This window comes from Sus scrofa, chromosome 14, assembly GCF_054392235.1.
Source record: "Sus scrofa isolate SSC_HxYL_T2T_F1_AM1 chromosome 14, Sscrofa_HxYL_maternal_Yorkshire_Landrace_v2.0, whole genome shotgun sequence".
Taxonomy (NCBI): domain Eukaryota; kingdom Metazoa; phylum Chordata; class Mammalia; order Artiodactyla; family Suidae; genus Sus; species Sus scrofa.
The window spans coordinates 34566199-34578978 of NC_139396.1; the positions used below are offsets into that span (position 1 = coordinate 34566199).

At 39.8% G+C, this 12780-nt stretch overlaps 1 protein-coding gene across 30 annotated transcripts in view; it reads left to right on the forward strand.

The window, feature by feature from the left end:
- Positions 1-12780, forward strand: part of MSRA (methionine sulfoxide reductase A) — a 383609-nt gene that overhangs the window by 49738 nt on the left and 321091 nt on the right. The window lies entirely within an intron of this gene.

Genomic DNA, 12780 nt, shown 5'->3' on the forward strand with positions numbered 1-12780 from the left:
TGGATATTTCACTTAATGTGATGGCCTCAAAATTCATTCATGCTGTTGCACATGTCAGAATATGATTCCTTTTTAAGGCTGAATAATATTCCTGTGTATATATACCATATTCTATTTGCCTGTTTGTCTCTTGATGGTCATATGGGTTGTTTCCATCTTTTGGCTATTGAAGTGCTACTTGGAGTGGGTGCAGCTTTGAGTGGGTGTACAAATGCCTGTGTGAGTCTCTGCTTTCAATTCTTTTGAGTATATTCCCGTGTGGAATTTCTGGGTCAGTAGGCAGTATTAGCACTCACAGCAGGTTCCATTTTTGAAGGGCTTATTGTAAACTGAAAGGCTGTAAGTTGAATTAGAGTTTCCAGCATAGATAATGGTATAATAAAGAAGGAGGTTGCAGACTTGACTAAGAGCTCATGATGTCTACTTTTTGTGGAAATAACCCAAATACTGCATTCATCTCTGTAAAATTATTTTGTAGTATAGAGTTTCTCAAGGTGTCTTAATCAGGGCAATACTCACATAACAGTATTTGAATGGAGTATAATTGTCATATATCATTTTTAACACAAAGTGGTTTCTTAGCATTCTTACTATTTCTTTTTTTTTGAAATTGAAGTATGATTGATTTACAATGTATTAATTTCATGTATAAAACAATTCAGATATATAAAAAATATATATTCCTTTTCATATTTTCATGTTTCATAGGTTATTACAAGGTAATTGAATGTAGTTCCCTGTGCTGTACAGTAGGACCTTGTCATTGCATTCTTTTTTTTTTTTTTTTTTTTTTTTTTTTGGTTATGCCTGTGGCATATGGAAGCTCCTGGCCAGGGATTGAATCCATGCCACAACAGTAAGCTGAGTTGCTTCATTGACAACACTGGATCCTTAACCCACTGTGCCACAAGGGAATCCACATTCTTATCATTTGTTTAGTGAACTTCCTTTAGCCATTCGTTTAGGGCAGGTCTGCTGGTGATAAGTCTCTTAGTCTTCCTTCATCCGAGAATGTCTTGATGTTCCTTTTTTCCTGAAGGATATTTTTGCTGGATATAGAATTCTTGGCTGATAGCTTTCCCCCAGCATTTAAAAAAATTTTATGCCATTTCCGTCAGCCTCTGTAGTTTCTGATGTGAAACTGCTGTCTTTCTAATTGTTTTCCCTTCTAGGTAAGATGTTTCCCTCTCACTACTTTCACAGTCTTTCTCTTTGTCTTTAGTTGTCCAAGAGTTTGATTATGTTGTATCTTGGCATGGATTTCATTGGATTTATCCTAAGTTTCACTCATTTTCTTGAATATGTAGGTTTATGTCTTTTGCCACATTTGTGGTCTTCAGCCATAATTTCTCTGAGCCCATTTTTAGGCCTTTTTTTCTCCTTTCCTTCCAGGACTTGGTTGATATGAATGATAGATTTTTTTGTTGTTGTTGTAGTCCTGGTAATTTTTTTGTCTGTTTGACACTGATAATTTTTTTAAGTCTGTTTTTTCTTTATTGTTCTTATTGGGTAGTTTATATTGTTCCTATTTTCAGGTTCACTGGTTCTTTCCTGTGTCATTCTATTCTGCTATTGAGCCAACCTACTGAGTTTTAATTTGTATTTTATCTGCTGTTTCATTGCCAAGACTTAAAATTTTTCATTTGTTTAATGTGTGCTTATTGTTTGTTGAAACAGTTTTATGATGACTGCTTTAAAATCCTTGTTAGATAATTCCAGCATCTGTGTCATCTTGGTGTTGGGATCATTCTATTCTTGTTTGAATTGAGATTTGCCTTGTTCTTGGTTTGAGGGGTGGATTGTGATTATATCCTGGATGTTTGGGGTATTATGAGACTATGGATCTTATTTAAATCTTCTATTTTACTAGAACTCCTCTGACTCCCTGCCAGCAGGGAAGAGGAGGCACTCCCTCATACTACAAGGTGTGGGTAGTCTTCATTGGCCTTTATTTACAGCCTGGAGTGATAGGGGTGCTTTGTTACTGCTGGTGAGAGTGAAGTTCAGGTTCCTCTAGGTGATATGTTATTTATATTGTAAATTTTATATTTGATGAAATAGCCTCAGTAGTCCATGATCTGTGCGTTCCTTATATTTAGCTGATATTGTTGGCACTGCTTGTGTTTGACAACTTATTTAATGATATTTAAGTTCTCAAATTAGGGAATGATCCTTCTCTAATCACTAGCTTCCTTAAGATTAGTATGTGTTTACCATGAGCACATTGAATAAAAGATTCTGAGTGAAGAAGCAAGGTAGAGTCAACTTTGTTAACTCTGAAAATTTATTTTTGAAATTAGAGCCTTAGGGTTTTCGTGTTTTTTTTTTTTTTTTTGCAGCACAGTGGGTTAAGGATCTGGCATTGTTATTAATGTGGCTCTGGTCACTGCTGTGGCATAGGTTGGATTCCTGGCCCAGAAACTTATACATGCTGTGAGCGTGGCTGGGAAAAAAAAAAAAAGATAAAAGAAGAGCCTTGCCTGTCTGTCCAAGATTTCCATTTTCCCCATTAATGACATGTTAGATTTTATCAGACTTCTAAGTTATTTTTAGAAGAGGTCAGTATATTAAAAATAGTTAGAATAAATGGATCTGACTGGTGGCTTAAACAATTTCAGTGATAAAGTGTTTCATTTCATTTACTAACACCTGTGATTTCAGGTCAGTAACACAGATCTTGAGGATGATGCATATGTCTTTAGAATTATAGATTCTCAGGGTTCTTAATGGTCATCTGAGGCATAGTAATGACCGTACTGAACCCCAGTAATAGATCGCTTATTCAGTAGATGATTTGGGGAAAATCTCCAGAACTCTAAATGTTGACTTTTCCTCTCAGAAAAATGGATGTCTCAATACCTAAACCAAAATGTTGTTAAGAGTATTAGATGAGGCAGTATGCCTGAAAGCAATTTAACTGATAGATATTACACAAATATGAGAGGTAATTATCTAGTCAGGCTACTTCAAGCATTTGACTATGATGGATAAAGATAATATACCTGATTCTATATGATTTGAAAAAGTTCTGTATGCCAGTAGACTGTGGGTTATATGTATGTTTTTTAAATGCTTTAGAAAGTTTTAGTTATGAAAACCTTTCAAACAAGTAGTTAAGTATTAAGTAAAAGGAATGAATACCCATATACTCTTTATCCAGAATTAGCAAATGCCATATTTATTTACTTCAGATGTTTTTAAAAGAGAATAAAACATTAGGGATATAACTAAAGCCTTATCCCTAAAATTGGTTTAGAATATTTCCATGCACATTTTTGTGGTATTACATACATACTAAATAATGTATAAGAAATATATGTTGAGATATATATATATATATCCATAACAATGTAACCATCATTTTACATACTTTAAAGTGTATATAAATGATTTTATACTGTTGCTATTCTTTTGCTAATGAGATTAGGCATTTTTGAGATTTATCCATGTTGCTAATGTAGGTCTGATGCTGCAGAGTGTTTTATTTTAGTTTATCCATTCTTCTGTTGAAGGACATTTAATTTTTGCCTTGTGCTGACTGTGCTGTAGTGACCAACTTGTGCATGGCTTCTACTCATATTTATGATCTTTAGGACAATTACCTAGAAATGGGGCTTCATTGTCAAATATGTCAGCTTTACTCAGTATCGCCAAATTATTCTTCAAAGCATTTGTACCAGTTAACATTCCTGCATGAGGGCACCAAAGTTCCCATATCTCTATATCTTCTATACCTTAACCAATGCTTGGTGGTATTAGACTTTGAAAATGTTATCAATCTAATGTACGAGAAATTATTTTGCTGTTATTTTTGCTTGTGTTCCTGACTATTTACCAAGATCAAGTATCTTTTTATGCCGATAGTTTAGATTTCCTTTTCTGTACATTCTTTATTCATACCCTTTATATAATTTTCTTTAGAGTTATTTTATTAATTTGTAGTATATTTCATATGCCTTTTTGGGGTACATTCTATGTAACAAAATATATACCAGTCCTTTAGTGTATACCAGTTCTGTGTAACAAAATATATACCAGTCCTTCTCAATCTTTGGCTTGTTTTTTCATTTTCCTTATGGTGATTTTTTTGAAATAAACCATGGTGTGTGTTCAAAAAATCAAAGTACTTTCAGTTTTCATTTTCAAATATGACTTAAATGATAATATTTACAACCTATGCTTTTGGACGTGGCAGAAAGGGCTAACGGGACTAATATTTCTCTGAATGTACCAAAATTTTATCCCCTTAATTAACAATTAATAATTAGAGAACAAGGCTTCTTATTTTCTATATAGATTTTTGGTTAGTGGAAATCTTTGGACGGAGTGCTAGTTCCTGAGCACCAGTTATTGAATAAATGACTGTTGGGAATTTTATTTTGCTGTTTGCAGAGCTTCCTAAGCACTTCAGTAAGATGGGCACATTCCTGTTGTACTAGCAGCAGCACCAAAGAGGAGCTCTCAGGGGCTTAGAAAGAATGTTCTGTTGATCTGATTACAGGGATTTCTATACAGTGAATAATCTCGGTGCAATAAGCACTTTCTCCTTTCCCTAACCAGTCCTCTTGCTAACAAAATAACTTAATTGAGAAATTCAAACTGTTGGGGCAAGTGGGACTGAGCTGTGGCTGAGACTCCTTGTGTATCTTTTGTGGTGCAATCAAGTAGCACTTATTCACCAACTTTCTGCAGCTATCCCGCCTAAACAAAACCCACCTAATCTCCCAAATCACTTTGCAAAACAAAAGAACACACAGAAGATACAGAAACAGGGAGGACTGGGGGCGGATGCTGGATGTTGGATGTGCAGCACACCGGCCGGCTCCTTTTTCTGCTCCTTGCCATTCGTATGGAATGCTTTGGATATTATGTATCCGTTTTAAAATCTGAGTGTGAAAGTAGGCTTCCAGAGGAAACTTGGCTGTTCAGGCCACCTGGCACCACTGCCTTTCGGATGATAGTTTGTCATAACTGAGGGTAAATTTCTAGGTAGAAGTTAAACGCTGCGAGATTGGACTTGCAGATCCAGCGTGTAAGGCAAACCTCCCTGGATTTTGCAGCCTTGCCTTTTTTTTTTCCCCTTCCAGTTTTATTAAGATATAAATGACACGCGGCACTGTATAAGTTTAAAGTGCATGGGAATATGACTTACATACATTATGAAATTTTGTTCACAATAAGTTGAGTGAACATCCACAATCTCATATAGATACAGCATTAAAGAAACAGAAAAAAATGTTTTCCCCTTGTGATAAGAACTCTTAAGATTTATTCTCTTAACAACTTTCATATAAAACATATGGCAGTGTTATTTATATTTATCATGTTGTACATCACACCCCTAGTACCTGCTTATAACTGAAAGTTTGTAGCTTTGACTGCCTTCATCCAATTCTCTCTCCCTCTATCGTCCCTCTTTGATGGGGGGTCACTGGGAGAAGAGTAGGTTGCTATTATTATAGTAACCATTCCGTACACCACTTGGGACTGTGTTTTAGGTTAATCCCTGCCATTCCATTCATTCATTCAAGCACTCAATTCATCATTTGTTTAATATGAGTGTCTATTAGAGCTAAGCAGTGAGGACATGGTAATGGATAAACCATAAACACCCTATGCCTTCATGGAGCCTGTAGTATAGCACTGAAGAAAGAGCACAAAGAAGCAGATTCAATCAAGTATAATGATGGCTATGACAGGAGAAGAGGGTCCCAAAAACTTTCTTTGGGAGTTCCCATTGTGGCGCAGTGGAAACAAATCCGACTAGTATCCATGAAGTTGTGGGTTCGATCCCTGGCCTTGCTCAGTGGGTCTGGGATCTAGCATTGCCATGAGCTGTGGTATAGGTTGCAGACATGGCTTGGATCCCACATTGCTGTGGCTGTGGTGTAGGCCAGCAGCTGTAGCTCCAATTCAACCCCTAGCCTGGGGACTTCCATATGCCATGGGTGTGGCCATAAAAATAAGCTTTCTTTCCCTCCTCACATAAAGGGAGAATAATATTCATGTACTTTAAAGAACATGGACCTCTTGGAATGCAAACTTCTGCATTTTCAAAATATGACACTGAGTATAGACCCGTAAGATAAACAGATGCCAGAATTATAGAATCTTAGAGGTCACTTAATTTCTTAGCCTCCTGAGAAGCAGACCCTAGAATCTCTGGGCAGTAGTTTCCCAGGCTCATCAGCACCTAGGATGGAGATGCATGATGCGTTATCCTTCCTTGTCTCTGATTCAGAACCTTCTCCACACTTAGTCTTACACCTGAAATCCTTGTAATGCTTTGGAATTGCAGATGCGTGTAGCTGAGCTTTGTTTGGCTATTTCTGGATATAAGTGTTAGGGAAAGAAAAAAAAGAAAGCCATAAAAACACAACATGCAGTTTAAATAAAGAAAAATGAGTTTTACTTCCAAGAGAGCTTTTGCCATTTTCTTAATGCTTATTCTTCTTTGGAGAGCTCATTATTGAACGGAGTGTGACGGTAGTTTACCATGGTGAATGTGTCTTGTCCGGGCCAGGGGATGCATTAGAGCACTGATAAAGGCCAGAGGAGAGGGCAGAACTGTACCTAAATTACCCCCAGATAGTTGCCAAGCCATTCTACTTTTTTAAAGACCTCCAGAGAGCCTTCCTATTCGCCTCTAGTTTCCCTTTTCTGTGTTTAATAACCTCTGCTGTCAGGAATGTCTTCCTCATATTTAACCCAGTTTTCCCTTGCCACAGTTCAATCCCATTTCTCTTGTTGTCCTTGGTGGTGACAGAATAGCAGGTCATTATCTTCTTAATAGTATCCTTAATGTGGAAGTTTCCCCTAAGCCTGCTCTTCCCCCAGAGAAATAAACATACTCCTGTTCTCCTCCTCCTCCGCCCCGACATCTTCTCCAGGGTCCTATTTGGAACATAATCTTTGGCATTTTGCTCTTGCGTGCCTGATCCAAATAATCACATCAGGCCTGTCTTGAGACATCTGTTGATTCCATCTGTATTCAAAGAGCAAGGTTCTTGTCACCTCCTTTGCGCTCAGTTCATTCGACTTGACTGCTGCCTGCTGCCCTCCCTCCAGGTGTGAGGTGCCACCCTAGAGGCTGAAGGGGACATGTGGAGGAGTTCCTGTCTCTGACTTCCACCTGGGAGGAGGGACGAGGACACTTCTTGCCCCTCCTGGCCCTTCTGATAGTCCATGGATTATGCCTGCTGGCTTTTTCTTTGCCACAAAAACATTTGATTCTGATTGACCTTTTGGAACATTTTGGGTTTCTGTTGACCTCATCCTCAGAACGATATGGCACAGCAGTAAAGTTGGCATTATCCTCTTACAAGCCCTCTCCTCACACTTGATTCAGTTTTATAGGTGCTGCAAGGGAAGTTGGAACACACAAACTTTGCTGTGTAAGTGATGAGTGAACATGTCTTTCCAGTCAGACTCTGTGCAGTCCCCATGAAGGGGGGAGATTGATCTTTGTATATCTCCAGCTCTTAGCAGAAATGCCCGACACGTTTTAAACAGACTTCACAACTGTTGGTTGGTTGTCAAACGAGGTATTGGGAAATTGACTTCACTTTGTTTTCTTAGGTTTCTGTCTCCTCACCCCTTTCACCTAATATAAAAGCAGCTCCAAGTCTTTGCCTGGCTGCTGGTGCAGGCAGCCTCCCACCTCGGCTGCCAAGCTTTTAGCAGATGAAATAAAAATCTATTTATAACTGGTCTCCAATGGATTTCCTCCCTACCTGTGCTAGCGCTCCATCAGCAGGTGTACTGAACAGATGGAGAAGGGTTTTTATTTTTTCAGTTCAATTAGATCAACTCTCCAGGTTCAGACCAGTACATTCCCTTCTCCATTTAGTTTCTTCCTCTTGGCATTAAAATTGTTGAGCATAGCAAAACACAAATTAAGACCAGGAGACAAAATGCATATAGTGCCTGCCTTTAAAATAAATACTTTGGCAAAGGGGCCACATTTGACATGAGATGAGAAATCAGTTTTAACCCTTTTCTCTCAAGTGCTCAATTCTAACATTATTTAAATTAATGTCCGGAGCACATTTTAGCTTTCTTTTTTCTCATGATGTACTTTTGGTGTCTGAACTTATACACTTAAAAAATATATCATCCTGTTTTTGAGGCAATAGTTAGTCTCTGAAAGGTCAGAGGATATTATAGTGAATTTTAATAAGAAGTCGATGTCACCGATTTCATGAAGTTCATTTGATATCTTATTTTGTTGACAGTTGATTTGTCCAGGATAGTGATCACGTGTAGCGTGCAGCCCCCAACCAGTCTGAATGTGACCTTATGTAGCTCCGGGTTTCACCATTGACGGTCACAATTTCTGGCTTCAACATATACATAAGTCCATTCTTTATATCACACTCACCCCTAGCAGGTTATATTATCTCTCATTCTCAAGATGCTAGATTTTAGTTTGTTCCCAGCTCTCAGATGTGAAGCTGGCCTGAGTTCAACAGACTCTACTGAGCTCCTGCCCAGGGCTGTGACGTTGCCTCCCGTGGGGCTCATATTGGTTGCCCCTCATTGCTCTCTTTAGCCCCATCACAATTATGTAGCTAATATCCACTGGAAGCTGGGTTTGAAGCAAACAAGATTTGGCATATTTCAGTGTATTTTTTCTTCAGATTCTAATAGAAGCAGGCTTCTCTAAGAAGCAGGAGGCTGCCTGCACCAGCAGCCAGGCAAAGACTTGGAGCTGCTTTTATATTAGGTGAAAGGGGTGAGGTTTTATTTTACTCAGTTCTTAATTAGTGCTGGGTGAGTTTTTCAAGGATATGCATTATCCAGATGCATGGCTCGCTCTCCGGCCTCTCTCCTATTTTACTGCCCACCAAGATTCATATCAAGGGGTGTCTGGAGCCAAAAGTGATTCAAAGAAGTCATTCTAACTTCTGGTGGGAAGTAAGGTGAGCAGTGTAGTTAAGAGAGCCAGTGTGAATGAGAGCTGACACTTCTTACTCATGTCATTGTCTGATGAGTGGAGTCGAAGAGTCTCTGCTTTCTGTAAATTTTTAATGGCCGCTCATGTTTGGATGATAACTGAAATATTATCCAGTGAAATCACTGCTCTGATCCTTCCACTGCCTTTGTGGAATCTGTGTCAAGGGACTGTCTTGGTTTTCACACTGCAGATCTCACTTTCTCCCAGGCTGGCTGGCCCATGCGCTCTTTGGTTGTTCTGTTGGGCTGTGCTGTGGTGATCTTGATTCCTGTACTTCCATTTGCTGGTCCTCCTTTTTCCTCTTGGGGTCACACGGAACAGAACCTAATTCCGACACTTGGCAGCCTTTCACATCTTTGAAAGATGTCCCTCTGTATGCACCCACTTATGTATGACATGATTTGGTCCCTGTTGGGTCCCTACCTAACTACTGCACTTGGGTGACTATAGCATGTGGGTCTCTCAAACCTCTAGTGATAGGTCAAGTCTCCAAGCTGTCTGAGGCTAAGCTACCTCCTGTCAAATAGTTGCCTCATGTGGATTCAGCTGCACTTGGTTTACTTCAAAATAATATTCCTTAAACAGGTATTTTTTGAGTATTTACCATGTGTCAGCACTGGGGGTACACTGGGTATAGTAGAGAGCAAAATAACCAGATTTCTGTCCTCAATATAGTGAGAGGTTAGACCAAATATCCATTACGTATGTGTCTGTGTCTGTGTAATGTATCATTGCAAATTGTAAAGGTTGAGTGCTGCTTATTGTCTGGTGACCCAAATCAGGTACAGCTGCGAACAAGCTCCCTAGCCAGATGGGGCCACTGGCTCAGCCCTGAAGATGGGCAGGGCCACTGGCTGGGATGTCTGTGCGGGTACCTCTGTGAGCAGGAATGTGATCTTGGGAGCCTGGTTGTTGTTGGTGTTGCCCCCTTCTCTGTCTCTATTTGATCTCTAGCTGTTGAGCCTTACAGATTATCTGAATGATCCCCCATAAGATGAGACCCAATTGGGCCTCCCAAGATGTGTCTGCCAATGCTGCGGGAGCTGGATGTCCACCTTGGGCTCTCATTATCCCCCTGAAGAAACTGCAGGCCTAGGGAGCCCTCTGGGTGAGGTGCTGTGCCGCCTGGGGGAGGGGCGATGAGGTCGGAGTGTAACTGCTCCTCCTGCCCTTCTAATGTGGTCCTTCTTGGTCCAGGAGGGTGCTTCAGCCTCATCCCTGGGTTCTGAGAGTTTCATAATGGTGTCTTGTCTATGGTTAGTTGCTAGTCGGTCTTTTTGGGAGGGGGACTGAAGTTGGGAACAACCCATGTCTCCTTCTTTTTTGTTTTGCTTTTTTTTAGGGCTGCATGTGTGGCATATGGAGGTTCCCAGACCAGGGGTCTAATCAGAGCTGCAGCTGCCAGCCTTTGCCACAGCCACTGCAATGTGGGATCAGCCAAGTCTGTGACCTACACCATAGCTCATGGTAATGCCAGATCCTTAACCCACTGAGTGGGGGGCCAGGGACCGAACCCGTGCCTCCATGGATACTAGTTGAGTTTGTCATCACAGAGCTACAATGGGAACAACCTGTGTCTCCTTCTTGATGACATTACTGTTTTTTTTTTGGTGTGTGTTTTGTGGGATAGACCTGAACTGATTTAAGTGCTGAGAGACAGGTTGAGGAGAAGATACTGAAGAGCAGAAGGAGTACTGGGATACAGAGCACAGGGATTAGCCTGAAAGAGAAGCAGAAATAGCTGTACCCCGTAATGCGAGGGCTGGAAGAGAGAACTGGTGCTGACAGTGAAGTGTATAGGCTTGGTGAAGAGAAGTGGGAAAGTCTTCTACTTTGTAATGATTTATCTGCTTAGAGCGAATGGGAGGTGGAAGGATTGGAGGCTTGAGTTAAGTAGTGCACAGGCCATTAAGAAGAGAGAACTGACTATAGGAAAACATGGAAGTTAACTCAGTGCTCAGTTAAAGGTGGAAGCTCATGAATTTATAGTGGCAACAATCTGTGCGTTTGGGTGATTCTCCCCAGAAGTGCTTCACTGCCCATGTATATGCACATTTTTAAAAATTATTTTTTGTTATTTTGTTGAGATGTAACTCACATATTAAAAAAGTCTCCACTTTATAGTATATAATGCAGTGACTTTTAGCATAGTCACATTTTTATTATCCCAGAAAGAAACTGTGTACCCCTTTAGCCATCACTTCTCTTTCTCTCCTCCCCCTTGCCTTGGAAATACTAATCTTCCTATGTCTTTGGATATATCTATTATGGACTTTTCATTTAAATGGAGTCATAAAGTAAGTGGCCCTTGGCATCTGGTATCTGGTATTTTGCTTAGCATAATGTTTTCAAGGTTTGTCCACTTTGCAGCATGCATCAGTACATCATTCCTTTTTATGGCTGGATCACATTCCATTGAATGGATATACCACAGTTTATCCATTCATCAGTTAATGGACATTTGGTTTATTCTTACTTTTTGGCTGTTATGAATAGTGCTACTGCAAAGATTCATGGACAAGCTGTTACATGGACATATATATTTTCAATTATCTTGGGACTATACGTAGGAGTAGAATTGCTAGGCCGTATGGAAACCTGTGAAGTTCTTGAGGACCATATAAACTGCACCATTTTGCATTTCCACCAGTAACATGTGAGTATTCCAATTTCCCTACATCTTTGCCAACACTTGTTACTGTCAGTCTCTGTTATTATAGCCATCCTAGTGGGTGTGAAGTGATATTTCCTTTCAAGTGAGCACTTGGCTTGACCCATGGTTGGGCTTTTTCTAGAAGACTCAGTGGTGAAAAAAAAGGTTATATGTTTGAGAATGAAGACAAATGGATGATTGAAGTGATGGGTCATGCAGTGAAATACAGAAATGTGCAGGACCCATGGGAGGGATACCATAACTTCACCCCTCACTACACTAAAGGGTGTAAAGGAAGCCTTATATTAACAAAGGGCTCAGTATTGATCTCAGAAATATTACATGTAAGTGAAATGTAACTCCAGCAAAATTGCCAATGAACACTTTTTGCTAAAATAGTTACAAATTTCAACTGGAACTATAAATGCATATGAATGCCTGGGATGTATTTGGAGGAAAAAAAATATATTTGAAGAAAAAAAAGAACAAAAATGATGAGAACATATATACCAGATACTAAAACATATTGTAAAGTTAGTGAGCAGTGTGGTTTTAGCATTCGAATAAGCCAATGGATAGGTGGAAAAGAAGAGAAGAGCCAAGTTCACATGGGAATTTATTGTAAGACAAAGATGACATTGTATCATCAGAAGTGAAAGGATGGTTAATTTTATAAATGGTGTTGGGGTGACTATATTAAAAAAGTAATGTCCCCATCTCACACAGCATAGCAAAATAAATTAGTGCTAGAGTAAATATGTATGAGGATCCCTGTGTCCATAGAACATTAGAAGGGAGACTTAGGCAGTTGTGGGGGGTTAGATTTTGTGGAATGGTAGGGAGAGCAGAGATACAAGGAAGAAGGTCATGTCAGGATGCACAGGAAAGAGGGCTATGTGAGGATACACAGAGAAGGTGGACCAGGCAGAGACACACTGAAGGGAGGCCAGTGGAGAAGGTCACGAAGACGTGAAGGTGGAGATTGGTGTGATGCAGCTGTAAACTGGGGAACACCAAGAATTGCTGGAGGCCACCAGAAACTAGGAAACTGCAAAGGAAGGATTCTTTCCTACAGTTTTCAGGGAGAGAATGGCCCTGCTGATACCTTGATTTTGGGTTTCTGTTCTCCAGAACTGTGAGAGAATAAATTCCTGTGTTTAAACCATCACAC